Source organism: Trichechus manatus, unplaced genomic scaffold (assembly GCF_000243295.1).
Source record: "Trichechus manatus latirostris isolate Lorelei unplaced genomic scaffold, TriManLat1.0 scaffold00024, whole genome shotgun sequence".
Lineage (NCBI taxonomy): Eukaryota > Metazoa > Chordata > Mammalia > Sirenia > Trichechidae > Trichechus > Trichechus manatus.
In genome coordinates, this window is record NW_004443960.1 from 845895 (window position 1) to 860945 (window position 15051).

Here is a 15051-nt window from a genome sequence, read left to right on the forward strand (position 1 = left end):
CTGGCCCCTGGTAGGTTCTGCAGAGGTGTTTTTAACTGCAGTAAAATACACGTAACATAAACTTGACTGTTCTCACCATTTTAAAATGTACAATTTAGCAGCATTAATTATTCACCCTATTAGGCAACCATCACTGCTATCTAGCTCCAAAACTTCTTCCTCACCTCAGACGGAAACACACACCCATTAGCCGTCACTCTCCACATCCCCTCCCCTCAGCCCCTTAAAAAAAACGTTGCTGTTGAGTTGACTCCAACTCAAGGCGACCGATGTGTGTCAGAGTAGCTATGTTCCACAGGGTTTTCTCTTTTTTTATTTATTTTTTCCCATACGAAAATTTATACATACATTGTTATGTGACCCTAATTGCTCTCCCCATACTGGGACAGCACACTCCTCATTTCCACTCCTGATTTCCCATGTCCATTCAACCAGCTCCTGACCTTCTCTGCCTTCCCATCTCACCTCCGGACAGAAGCTGCCCGTTTAGGCTCTTGTGCCTACCTGAGCTAAGGGGCACACTCCTCACGAGTATCACTTTATGTCCCACAGTCCAGTCCAATCCCTGTCTGAAGAGTTGGCCTCGGGAATTGTTTTAGTTCTGGGCTGATAGAGAATCCAGGGGCCGTGCTTTCTGGGCTTCCTCCAGTCTCAGTCAGACCATTAAGTCTGGTCTTCTTACTAGAATTTGAGTTCTGTACCCCACCTTTCTCCTGCTCCATCTGGGACTCTCTGTTGTGTTCTCAACGGCTGATTTTTCGGAAGTTGATCACCAGGCCTTTCTTCTGAGGTGTCTCTGGGTGGACTCAAACTGCCAACTCTTCAGTTAGCAATGAGCAAGTTAACTGTGCCACCCCAGCCCCTAGGCAGCCACCAATCTGCTTGTTGTCTCCTGAACGGAATCGTACAATAGGTGCTATTTTTGATGTGATTTCTGTCATTGAGCATAACATTTTCAAGGTTCATCCATGTCATAGCAGGAATCAGGACTTCCTTTTTATGACCAAACAATATTCCATTGTGTGGACGGATGGACCACGTTTCGTCCATCCGTCATTGGCAGCTGGACGTTTGGGCCATTCTGCCTTTCAGCTGTGTGAACAGTGGACGCTGGTGTGCACCTGTCCGTGAGTCCTGCTCTTGGGACTTTGGAGATGTCATTACTTTCATCACCCAGCCCCCCCTGGAAAGTCTCAAAGACTGTGAAAACCTGGGGACGTGGGTGACGGCCTTCTCAGCTCCGCCTTCCTGGCGTCTTAAACTAGTCATGATCTGAACCACACTGCCTGCTCTACCACATACCCGCCAAACCAGGGAACCCCGAAAGTGCTGACGCCCAGCCTCAGGGTGGCTGTGGAGAAGCCACTCTGCTTCATTCCGAGGGTCTTGTCCACCAGGTCGGCTTTTCGAGATCGCAGTTTGGTGGGTGGCGTCGAGAGACATACAGCCGTCCTGGGCCTGGCGTTCCACCCTGTGAGTCCAGCCCCGGGAGATGAGCGCAGAGAAAGGACAAGAAAAGCCGTTTGTAGTCAGCTAGGGGTCAGTGAGCGTCATCATCAGAGACAAGGGGGAGGAGCCCAAGTGTCCAGGTAGGGTGAGTGGCCCACCGTGACTGTTCACAGATGGGGGCCTGCGCCTGGGGGGCAGGTGATGAGGGTCTCTGGAGACCTTGGTGGCGGGACCCCAGCCCCCATTCTCTGGCCTGTGGCTTGGGGAGAGTGGCCGCATCTCCTAGGGCTAGGATGTGCCTCTGGAGACTCTAGGGGGCCACATACCCGAAGTCCCACCCCCCAGGGGCAGGAGGGAGGAGTGGTGCAGGAGGGAAGCTGGGCTGGGCTGGGCTGGGGCATCCGTGGGCAGCAGTACCCACCCAGCATCCCTATCGGCCCCTGCCCAGCGTCCCCGTCGGGGGCCACCCTGCACGAGCCTGGACAGGACACAGCCCTGGGGACGCCACCATGGTCACGCTGCTAGCTCTGCTCTCCTGGTCTCAGTTTCCCTGTCTGTCCTTGGCCGAGGGGTCATGAGGAAAGATCTGGAGCCGTGCGTATGCCCCACAGCCCGTCTCCCCGCAGGTTCCTCCCCTCGGCCGCCCCAGCTGCTCGGCCCTCGGCAGCCAGTCTCTCTAACACTCGTCCTCACCACACATCCAGCACCCCGCTTCCCACAGCCGCTCCCGGGGAAGCTCGGAGCAGATGGCGGAAGAGGGAGCGACGGGGGTGGGGGGCCTCAGCAAACCGTGCCCGCTGCGCTCTATTTAAAGAGATGCTGGCTGACCACTGGGGAGGTCACCTCGGCTGGACACCACAGGCTGGACATGCCACCCACATACAAGGACATGTCCACGTGGCCCCCACACCCCCCACACCCGTGGTGAGGGTCGAGTAGTGTCTCCCACTGTGGACGGGGATGGACGTCTCTGCCAGCTCACGGAGCAGGGTGACGTGCAGGACCACTGTGGAGCCTGCTGGGCCCAGAGCTGTGCCCCACTCGCGCTGCACCCTGGCCTCCGCCCCGCCACCCACTCTGTCACTGGGGCGGGGGAGGCAAGGCCTTTCTGTAGTCCACCCCTCCTTCTTACAACACTCGGGTGAGTCAGGTGCTCTCGGCACCCATTTCACAGATGAGGAAACTGAGGCACAGGTGGGTGCAGCAGGGATTTGAAACCAATCGGTCAGAAGATTCTGGAGCCTTTGCCCAGCCCGTGATGCTGCCTCCCAGGTGGCCACGGGGGCTGAGGCTGGGACCCTCCCGGCACAGCTGCGGTGGGTGGGCCAGCCCCCGCCCTCCCATTAATCCCTCGCCTGAAGGCCTCCCCCTATAAGGGGGGCAGGGGTTAGGCGCCATCTGTTCAGGAGCAGAGGCGCTGGGGGGCCCGGGCAGCTCCTGCCCAGCTGGCTCCATCAGCCCCCACCCTGGAGGCTTCCGTGTTGAGCCCCCACTTGGCTGGGGTGGGGAGGGGCATGGATCGGAGTGACAGCCGCCTCGGCCCTGTCTCCGAGGGCGATTTCAAGAGAGCATTCAAGTCAGGAATTTCAAGCCAGATTTAAAAATAACGCTCTTTCAGGAAAGCAGAGCTCAAGAGGCTGCTATAGGCTCACAGACGGCTCTCAGGCCCCTCGCCGTACCCCGGGGCTGAGGACGTGGGTTCAACCCCGTCTAGGCCTCTCCAGGGCACCCCCCTGTCCTTTCTTCATCACTTAAGTGGGGAGCTGGATACTTCTTCTCGGGGGCCTGCAGAAGGTGGGGTGTTGGTTAAGTGGGGCCCACTGATGGCAGAGCAGCTAGGAGAAGCAGGGGAGGTACCACACCCCCGGGGAAGGGCCTGGGGTACCCAGCCTCTAGAAGGGGTGCACAGACCCCCCCGCCATCCAGGCCCCCCAGCACCTAGCTGTGTGCTCTCTTCATGTCTGTCACCCTGGGAGCCAGGGAAGGGTGGTGCCTGCTGCCCTGATTCGCGGCCAACGCCTCCTCGGGCCCTGTGGGGGGCTGGCCCTCTCATGGGGCGGGGGGCTCTAGAGGCATCTTGGGCCAGCCCCCACCTCCAGTGGAGGAGTTCCTGGGAGAACTGTTAAATCCCCAACTTATCAGCTCAGCTTTATCTCCCAAACCTCCTTCAACTTCCCAGAGAACAACATTAAAGACAGGATTTAGCAGAGCTTTTGTGGCTGCTGAGTGTGGGGGAGGGGAGGCCATGATGCCAGGGCCAAGGGCAGAGGGTGCCCACCCAGCCCCCACCCGGCCCAGCAGTGGTCACCGCCCTGCTTCGCCAGGTCCCCCTTCCCCCCAACACACACGGTAGGATGGAGGTCAGGCAAGGTCATGTGACGGGGCCATGGGGGACGAGAGGGGCGTCATTTCTGAGCAAACACTGTAAGAGCCAGGTGTGATTCACAACCTCTGCTTCCTAGCCGCGGCCGCCGTGGGCCTGGGGAAGGCCCCAGAGGGCTCCCTCTGCCGGGGCCTCTGTGTGGAGGCGTGGAACAGCCGCCATCCCAGCCGGATGGACACAGAACACAGCAGGGCTGGCTTTTGTCCACCTCCCAGCACGCATTTCACAGATGGAGAAAGTGAGGCTCGCAGAGGTCATTGCCTTACACAGGGCTCTGGACGGAGCCGAGGAGACGTGCCCTGGGCCTCAGCCCCCTGCCCCAGTTCTGCATACTCCACACACACACACGCACACATACAAATACACATACACACATACACACACACACACACATATACCCACATGCACACACACACGCACGCACACACACACAAATACACACACACGCACACACGCACACACACATACACACACGCACACACATACGTGCACACACACATATACACACACATGCATATACATATACACATATACACACGTCCACACCCTCCACACAGACACACACACACATATATACACACGTACACACACATGCACACATATACCCACATGCACACACACACACGCATGCGCATACACACATATACACAAGTGCACACACACGCATGCACACACACGCATGCACATACACACATATACACAAGTACACACACATACACACATATACACACGTGCAGACACGCTGGTTGCTGTGTCCCCCAGGCCAGCTCTAGGCTGGCCTTGGAGGAGTAGCCCACCCCGTGGTGCTGAGGGCCTGTTCCTGCTCTGGGGTCAGAAAGGCCCTCCTGCCCCAAGGAGGGAGGGGCTGGTGCAGGGTCTCCCCGCCCCTCGTCGGGTGTGCTGGGCCCCAAACAGCCCAACAGGGGCCGCACCCAAGCCCAGCTTGCTCCTCGGGCCCCCGGCCCTGGGGTACGGGTGTGGCAAGGCTGCGAGAGACGGCAGCCGTGAGTGTGGCTGTCCTCCATGTGCCTCCAAGTGCTGACAAGGCCCCAAACACCAGCCTGAGGGTCGAACTCCCTGCTGCTCGCTCTCACAGGCAGACCCCAAGGGCCCAGGCCGGGGGTCCCATCAGCAGCTTTGCCAATGCTACCTTCTGGGCCCAGGGTGACAGTCTGCTTTAACAGCCCCTGCCCACCTCCTGCAGCAGGCTGGTCCAGTATGGGACCCTGAGGCTGGGCCACACGTTCCGGGGCCAGAGAGGCCAGCGAGGCCTTTGACAACCTCCTCAGAAGCTTCCTGCAGCGAGAGGGTCATGCACATGGAGGAAGAATACAGCCGGCCAAGGCTGAGTGGGCGGACAGCATTGCACTTCCCTGTGGCAGCCACTCCCAGCCAATTAGCTGTGCGCTAGCCTGGTTCAAAGAGCCGCCCAGCAAGACACTGGAGGCCCTGCCAGCCCCAGGGTGGAGGGTCACTGGGCCTGCCAGCCAACGCATCCAAAAAGACAGAACTCGGGAGCTGGGCTCCTGCCCCTTCTCAGGACTGATGCTGCTCAGAGCGGCGTGGGCACTGGCTGCAGTGGAGCTGACACTGGACCTGGACGCCACCTCCGTTTAGGGTACTGGCCTCCCTGGGCAGGCAGGTGCCCACCAGGGCCGGAGCAGCCAGGCACCTCAGTGAGGGGCCCGGCTGCGGGTCCGGCCCAGTGCCCCACCGGGCCAACAGGGCCCTGCGTTCCACTTAGCGATGATGCTACTGTGGAGCTAGAAACCTGAGTCTGGGCCGCCCTGCCCCATCTCCCCAGGTTCCAGAAACTTCTGTCTTGGGCTGCGGCGCCCTCCTTCCCCGGCATCACAGGCCAGGCCTGGGGGAGGCAAGGAGGCCACCCTGAGGCTGCATCTCCTGGAATGTGCCAGGCCCTGCGTGGCCCTCACAGGCCTTGTCTGTGCACATCCAGACCCCCTGCTCAAATTGCCCTGTAACTGGGATCGCCCCGGCTCCGGGAGGGTGTGCTGGCAGCACCCCAGACCCTGAGGCCATCAGCTTCCTCTTGGCAGACGTGGCTCTGGGTGAGGAGGCTGGCAGGACCCCAAATGGGGGAGCACGTGGGGCAGTCAGGTGCCGTCTCTGCCTGGGTACCCTTCTGGGCTGCCCTGAGCCTGGCTGACTGTGGCTGGAGTCCCACCATTAGGACTGATGTGTCATGGCGGGGGGTTGGGGGTGGTCAGCAGAGCCCAGCAGGAGGGGCAGGAGAGGCATGGCCTGAGAGGAGGCCCGCCCCACCCGCCAAGGTGCTCACAGCACCAGGAGAGGTACTGGCAGGGACCCCAGCCAGGGGCACTCCCCCTAAAAGCACAGGCTGGGGCGGCACACCCCTTGGTGTGGGGCTGCTTCCAGGGTATCACTCCCACCCCGAGAGGTGGGCCAGCCTAGCACAGCCTTGTCCCAAGGAGAGGCCCTCTCCCCACACCGCTCATGGGAACAGGTCCCATTTGCCAAATCCACCAGGCCCTGGCACCCTCAGCCCACCCGATTCCTGGGCATTCGGGCTGCTGAGGCCCCTTAGTCACTGACCACCGACTGTGTGCGCTGACCATCACTGAGCGCTAACTTGTGCGCTGACCATCACCAAGGAGGACACGTGGAGGGGGCACACCCACCCCCCACCCCAGCCTCCCCCACCTGGCCTCTCAGTCGGCCCCGAGAGCGCCCACACCCCGACCCCGGCTCTCTGGCACCCCTGTGTAAGTATGTGGCCCAGAGACCTTGATCTGTCTTTCCCAGCAAGGTGGGGCAGGGGGAGCCTCCCTTGGGGCTCAGCCACCTCTAATGTGGAGACACTCCTGCTGGGGCTGAGGGCGTGGACGAGATAAGGTCCAGGGTCGTTGGCAGGGCAGCCAGCTCCTCCTCGTCCTGCCTCGGGCGGCTCGTAGGGTTCAAGGCCCTCCTCCCAGCCATGCCGCCTGTGAGTGCTGCGTGGTTTCTGGAAAGTTCTGCAGCCCCTGCACCTTGTCTGCACCCGCAGCCACAGTGCCAGGTCCTCACTGTGGGCGGCTCACTGGTGGCTTGCTCAGCCTGGCCTGGTCACGGCTCCTGCCCCTCGCCATGACCTCCAGGACCCACAGGGGATGAGGAGTGAAGGAGTCTGGGTTTCACCAATGGTCCCAGGTCCCCAGCCTCCCCATCACTTTCCTAGGCTCACCCCAAGCCCCATGGGACCACCACCCACCTCACTCCTTCCCCACGGCAGGGGCTCCCACACGGGTGCGTCTTTGCCCTCCAGCGGACATTGGTGATGTCTGGATATGTTTTCAGTTGTCATGACTTGGGGATGGGGGAGTAGATGTTCCCGGCATCAAGCAGGCGGGGGCCAGGGATGCTACTCAACACCCTCCAGGGCCCAGGACGCCCACAGAGAGGTCCGGCCGCTGTGTCCCAGCACCAAGGGGGACTCTGCCCTGGAAGACCACACCGCCTGTGCACTGGCGATTGGAGGGAAGCGGGTTCCGAGGACAGACATTTTCCTTGAGACCACGCTTGGCCAGCAGGAAAGGGGAAACGGAGTTCCCTGAAACCAGGGCCCCACCTGGGCACCCCAAGTCCGCCAAGAGGGCACGGTGGGAGGCAAGGCCCCCACGTGCCGGCTCCCCAGGTGCTCAGATGCCGAGGGCAGCTCCCCCCAGCACTCAGTCAGACAGCCCTTAAAATAGATGGGAGAGAGGCAGGAAGGGCCTTGCGGGAGCCAGCTGCAGCGCCAGTCGCTTAGAGCCGGCAGGGGCACGCTCGGATTGGAGCAAAACAGCCGCCAAGTGCGGGGGAGGAGGCGAGACCGCCGGTCTTGGGGTGACCGGGGGCAGTGCAGGGCCCCTACTCACCTCTGCTCCCTCCCACCTCCCCTTGCCCCTACTCAGGCCCTCGGCCTCCAGGGAGTCCTCCCTGACCCCTGACCCCAGGCCCTGACCCCTGGCCCCTGACCCCTGGCCCCTGACCCCCAGGCTTGCCCTCATTCCCCTCAGAACCTCCACCAACTCTCTGTGGCAGGGGCTCAGGTGTGGCCCCCTCACTCAATGGCCCCCAGAGCCCTGCCGCCACAGCCCCACTAGGCTCTGCTTGACCCCCATCACCACCCCCCAGCCAAGGAGACCGGGACAGGAGAGCAAGGTGGTAGGGACGGGGTTTGCGCCTGCCCCCGCCCCCCAGCTGCACCTTGCCTGACCCGTGCGACAGGGTGAGGGTGGCTGGGAGGAGACCCCAGGCTGTGTCCAGGGCCCCTGAGGCCCCCTCTGCCCTCCCCTCCATCCTCGGTGCCCAGGGGCATGGGGAGCTGCTTGTCCACGCCCCGGCTCCTACGCCCTCCCGGGACACATGCATCTGGAGGGCCTTTCAGGGAGGAAAGTTGCCCCCCGCACCGGAGGGGTTAAGGCCGCAGTGTCCCCTCGGACTCAGGTAGCTGACAAGCGCACTCCCACAGACAGGGTGACATGACGTCCCCAGGACACTGTGGACGTGAACTTTCAGGGGATGGAGTGTTGTCCTCACACCCCCAGAAGCGTCTGCCTGGGCTGGGGGAGCTGCAGAACACAGGGCAAAGGCCAGGGGGAGAGGAGGCCCCAATGGGCGTGGTGGGCAAGGGGCCAGGCCTGCACCCTCAGAGCCAGAGGCTTCCAGGGACCAGAGGCAGGGGTGGCAGCCCCCCACAGCAGGACATCCTGGGGTTCCAAAGGTGTTTCTGACCCTGTGGGGGGGCCTGTGCCACCCGGTCCAGCCCTGCACCCCCTTGGGTCCCCCGCTGTAGCTCACGACAGGCCTGCTGTGGGGGCAGCCTGGGGACAAAAACTCCCCAGGGTCTGCGTCAGGCTGGGTGTGTCTGTGCTGGAGCAAAATATTTCCCTTTTTCATCTATTCCTTGGTAACAAAAAAGAACATTATTATTATTACCATTTTTAAGGTCAAGTCAAATTCCTTCCCCACACGGTGTGACTTTGCCCTCCAGGGGACATTGGCAATGTCTAGGGACATTTTTGGTTGTCATGACTGGGGAGGGAGTGAATGTTCCTGGCATCACACGGGCGGGGGCCAGGGATGCTGCTCAACAGCCTCCAGGGCACAGGATGCCCACAGAGAGGTCCGGCCACTGTGTCCTAGCACCAAGGGGAGACCCTGCCCCAGGAGACCACACAGCCTGTGTGCTGGAGATTGGAGCAGGGGTGGGTTGGGACAGCGGCTGCCTGGCGGTCTGAGGGGGTCCAGCCCCGCGTAGAGGCCCCAGGAGGATCAATGGGACCTTGGGGGGGCCTCGAGGACCCTCAGGAGGCCTCAGGGGACCCTGGCAGGAGGCCCTAGGCCCCAGGTCCCAAGCCCTGTGGAGGTCAAAGGGTAGGGACGCAGTGCCCAGGCCAGGCATCTCCCCAAGTCTCCAGTCCAGCAGGGCCCCCCCACCGTAGCCTGCAGAGCCACCGCCTGGGCAGCCTTGTGTTCTGGGACCCTTTGGCCTCTGCCGGGATCCCAGCCCAAGGCAAGGCCCACAGGCCAGGAAAAGGGGGTAGTGAAGGGAGGACCCGGCAGGGCGGCGGGGGCTCCGGAGCCCGGGTTCATGCAGAGCGCCTGGTAAAGCACCACCTGTTATGAACACAGAGGGCAGCCGTGCCGGCCTCTTCCCACCCTGGCTGGGGGGACGCTGTGGGCAGGGGGTCTGATGGGCACCGGGTCAGGGGAGTCCTGGACCACCCCAGCCCCATGGCTGGGATCGGCTCGTCCAGGCCAGTGATGGGACAGGACACGGCTGCCGGCGGTGGCTTCGGACCCCTGGTGCCTGGACTCAACGTGGCTGGGTCCACCTGTGGCTAATGTCCACCCTGTGGCTGGTACTGGGGGAATCAGGGAGGGTCCTGGAGTTGGGGCTTCTTTGTACACAGGAGCAAATGCACATTCAGCGTCCCCGAGCCGGCACTGGGGCAGGCCAGGCCCCCCACCATCCAGGGAGGGACGCCTGTGAGGCAGGGGTGAGGTGGGCTCCCTGGGGAGCCGCCCGCCCCCGCCCTGGCGCCCCATTAGCGCAACTTCTCCCCTGAGGTCCCTGGCGGGCTCTAAATACACGCTAGCAGAGAATCGACCGCCACAGCTCTGCCCACAGAAATGGGCCGCCATGCTGCTTCGCCCTGTGATGGCTCGGCCCCCCCCCCCCCCCCCGCTAATGCACTTTGCACAACCGGGGATCTGCTCTTCCTGAGCAAAAAGGGACCTGCGGGCGCCTCTCCTTCCAACAAACACCACCCGCCCCAGATTTACAGGAAATGCTCTCCTGGGGGGCCACGCTGCCCACTGCAGTGTGTGCCCCCACACCTGCCCCGGCTCCCTGCAGCCCACCTCCGGCTGCCCCCCGTCTCCCCCGTCCCCACCAGCCCCTCCTCGCTGGCCAGGCTGATCCCGGGTGTTGGGGCCTCGGTCACTTCCTTCTCCTCGGCCCCTCCTGCCCTCCAGCCCAGACTGCCTGGCCCACCCCCCTTTCTCCTGAGCTCCTGAGGCCCAGCCTAGATGAGGCTTTAACCAGCCTACAGAGGAGGCTGAGGGGCCGGGGTGTCTGCTGTGGGCCAGGCTGGCGTCCCTCCCTGAGGGCTCACTCTGACCACGGCCAGAGCCCTGGAGAGCCACCGAGGGTGGAGGGACAGCTGCTGGCGTGGACTCTGCCCTGGAGTGGCCGAGCACTGGGCATGTTGGGGCTGGGATAGCTTGGTCTCCCTGTGTAGGGGTAGCCCGAGGCCTGGGACATGACCCACTGCCCGGGGATGTGGTGGGGGCTGGCAGAGTTCCCCAGGTGAGGGGGGTGGAAGGGGGTGGCTGGTTGGCAGTAAGAGGGGGCTTGTCTCCAGCACTCAGCTCTTCCTCCGAGCATTACAAATCAGTAAGAATAGGGGAATGGCTGAAGACTCATTTGCTCACTTTTTACCTAAGACGTCGGTTGTCTGTATCAAAGGTGACAGTGGTTGTGACTTAGGGCTGCTATGGGGAGTCTGAAGTTTGGGCGTGAGGGCTGCACCGCGGGTTTTCCGTGGTCTCTGTGTGAGGGGAAGTGGGTTGCTCAGCCACGAACTGGAGGAGAAGGGGAGACTGTGGGAGGCAGGGGCTCCCGGGGAGGCTGGGCCTGGCAAGTGTTTCTTGCGGGGCCCACCGGTGTGGGGCTGGGCCGAGGAGAAGACCAGGAAGGAGGGAGCAGAGGGCCGCTATCTGGTGGGAGAGGAGGAGGCGGGTGCTCAAGGCAGGACGGCCCTGCACCCCATCCACAGAGGGAGCCGGGCTCTTGAGGGTCCAGGCTGAGGGGACAACAAGGGGCTCGTCCCCCATTCTGGGGCCGGAAGGAGCTCATGCCTGGCCTGTTCACTGGCCAGGGTGGCTGGGAGAGCACGTGGGAGATGGGTCGGGGCGGCAGCTGGGGGCCCCCAGAATCTGAAGTCGTGGTTAACAGATCTGGGGAGGAGAGGCTGCCTGGCTCCACCCACACCAGGCCGTGGCCAGAGAGGGACCCAGATGGCTGTGGTTCAACGTGGTTCGTTTCCATGACAACAGGATCTTCCCGAAAGGGGAGTTGGAGGGAGGAAGGGAGCTGGCCACCTCCCCCGACCCGAGCAGGGGGTGGGGGTTTCCACTGGGCCTTGAGCTGGGGGTCTGCTATGCCTTCCCGCCTCCCCTAGCTGCCCCCTGGGTCCATCCACACCTACGGTAGATCAGGGGCTCCAGCCAGGGCCAGGCCCTCATCCGGGTCTCAGCTTCGTGCCCCACGACCTCAGGAGGCCCCCCGGCTGCCCATTCATGGACTTTCTGTGCCTGCCTCCCCACACCATGAGCTGAGGAAGCTGAGGCCCCAGAGGGTGGGCACCGAGTTCACTAAACAGCAGATGTGAGGGTGGGGGTTGGGGGGCCCTCCACGCATCCAGGGGCAGCAAAAGCAGATCTTCCTGGGGTCTCGTGGGCTCTGGAGCTGGCAGCAAGGCCTGGAGTGGTGGAGGCCCAGGGGAGGGGCCTGCTGCTCCCCAGCCACCCCAGGAGGGTGGTGGTGGTAAAATGCCCCTCACTTGGTGGGGTGCTGGTTTCCTGTGACTACCCTAACTGCTTACCACCAACTGGGTGGCTTAAGGAGCCCTGGGTGGCACAAACGGTGAACACACTCCACTGCTAACTGAAAGGTTGGAGGTTCGAGTCCACCCAGGGCTGCCTCAGAAGAAAGGCCTGGCAATCTACTTCTGAAAAATTAGACACATGTGGGTTCACAGTGAGTCGGGTTGTTTAAATCAACAGCAATTTCCTCTCTCCTAGTTCTGAAGGCTCGGAGTCCCAGTTTAGTGTGTTGGCAGGCCCGCGTTCCAAAGGCTTTAGGGGAGGATCCTTCCTTGCCTCCTCCAGGGTCTGGTGGCCTCAGGTGTTCCTGGGCTTGTGGCTGCATTGCTCCAGCGTCTGCCTCGTGTCACGCGGCGTCCTCCCCCTGGGTCTCTACCGCTTTTCTTACAAGCACGCACGTCGTACTGGATAGACCAAGAGCAGCCGTTCAAATAGAACGGGGGATACTGTGTGGTTGAAAGTCAGGAAAGGTGTGCGTCAGGGGTGTATCCTTTCACCATAACTATTCAATCTGTATGCTGAGCAAATAATCTAAGAAGCTGGACTATGTGAAGAAGAACGTGGCATCGGGATTGGAGGAAGATGCCTTAACAACCTGCGTTACGCAGATGACACAACCTCGCTTGCTGGAAGCAGAGGATCTGAAGCACTTACTGAAGAAGATCAAAGACCATAGTATGGATTACGCCTCAACAGAAAGAAACCAAAAATCCTCACAACTGAACCAACAAGCAACATCATGATAAATGGAGAAAGGATTGAAGTTGTCAAGGATTTCATTTTACTTGGATCTACAATCAGCACACAAGGAAGCAGCAGTCAAGAAATCAAAGGACACATTGCATTGGGCAAATCTGCTGCAAAAGACCTCTTTAAGGTGTTGAAAAACAAAGGCGTCACTTTGAGGACTAAGGTGGCCTGACCCAAGCCATGGTATTTTCAATCGCATCATATGCAGGTAAGTCTGGACAGTGAATAAGGAGGACCAAAGAAGAATTGATGCCTTTGAGTTACAGTGTTGGTGGAGAATAGTGAATATACCATGGACTGGCAAAAGAACAAACAAATCAGTCTTGGAAGAAGTACAGCCAGAATGCTTCTTAGAAGCAAGAATGGCGAGGTTACGTCTTACATACTTTGGACATGTTATGAGGAGGGATCAGTCCCTGGAGAAGGACATCATGCTGGGTAAAGTAGAGGGTCATCAAAAGAGAGGAAGACCCTCAACGAGATGGATTGATACGGTGGCTACAACAATGGGCTCAAGCATAATGATTGCAAGGACGGCGCAGGACCAGGCGGTGTTTGGTTCTGTTGTACACAGGGTCGCTCTGAGTCAGAACCGACTGGACAGCACCTATCAACAACACTCGTGTGACCTCATGCCAACTTAACTGATTGTATCTGCAAAGACCCTACTTCCAAACAAGTTCTCCATCACGGGTACAGGGGTTAGGATTTGAACATGTTTTTCGGGGGGCACAGTTCACCCATAACAGAGATGATGTTTACAACACCGCTACCCAGCCGTCACGGCTTCCTGCCCTGACCTTTGGCCCTCAGAATTGGTGGCAAATTGTTATTTTAAAACTCTTAATGGAACATGAGGGCAGTAATGGGGCACACTGTCTGTAATTGTCCCCGGATCAATAGAGACAGCCAAGGTTCGGTGGGTTGGTCTCTAGGCTGCCCCCGTGCACCTCAGCATCTACACACACTGGAAGGTTCCGGAAGGGCATGGTTGCCTGGGTCTGGAGCAGGCAGGACTAAGGAGGGTTTGGGGGAGTCTCAGGGTCCCATGAGGGCTGAGGGTGCTGAGGGGCTGTGGGCCACCAGCTCTAGGGCAGCACCCTGGGTGTAGCCTGGGGTCGGGCTTCCGATCAGCCCTGGGGGCTGCCTCCATGGCACCTGCTCATCTGGGGTCCTATGGAGAGTCGCTGAGCAGGAAAAGGCGTGGATGTTAGGGGATATGGGGACATGGGGACATGGGGACCTGGGACCCTGTCTTAGTTACCTAGCGCTGCTATAACAGAGATACCACAAGCGGGTGGCTTTAACAAACATAAATTTATTTTCTCACAATTTGTTGTTGTTGCTAAGTGCTGCCGAGTTGGTTCCAACTCATAGCAACCTCATGTACAACAGAACGGAACACCGTCAGGTCCTGCGCCATCTTCACTATCATTGTTGTACCTGAGCCCATTGTTGCAGCCGCTGCGTCAATCCATCTCGTTGAGGGTCTTCCTCTCTTTTGATGGTTGTCTACTTTACCAAGCGTGATGTCCTTCTCCAGGGAACGGTCCCTCCTGATAACATGTCCAAAGTGTGCAAGACGAAGTCTCACCATCCTCTCTTCTAAGGAGCATCCTGGCTGTACTTCTTCCAAGACAGATTTGTTCATTCTTCCGGCAGTCCGTGGTATATCCAATACTCTTCGGCAACACTATAATTCAAAGGCATCATTTCTTCTTCTATCTTCCTTATTCATTGTCTAGCTTTCGCGTGCATATGGGAGGATTGAAAACACCATGGCTTGGGTCGGGTGCACCTTTGTCTTCGAGGTGACATCTTTGAGTTTTAAACTTTCAAGAGGTCTTTTGCAGTAGATTTACCCAACACAATGTATCATTTGATTTCTTGACTGCTGCTTCCATGCTTGTTGATTGTGGATCCAAGTAAAATGAAATCCTTGACAACTTCAATATTTTCTCCATTCATCATGATGTTGCTTCTTGGTTCAGTTGTAAAGATGTTTTTCTTTATGTTGAGGTGTAATCCATACTGATGGCTGCAGTCTTTGACCTTCGTCAGTCAGTGCTTTAAGTTCTCTTCACTTTCAGCAAGCAAGGTTGTGTCATCTGCATAACACAGGTTGTTACAGTTTAGGAGGCTAGAAGTCAGAATTCAGGGAGCCCGCTCTAGGGGAAGGCTTTCTCTCTCTGTCAGCTCTGGAGGAAGGTCTGTCCTTGGTTCCTTGGTGACCTTCATGTGGTGTATCGTCTGCCTTCCCCCATCTCTGCTTGCTTAATCTTTTCTTTTCTATCTCAAAAGAGATTGACTTAAGATACACCCATCACTAATCCTGCCTCATTAACATAGCAAAGACA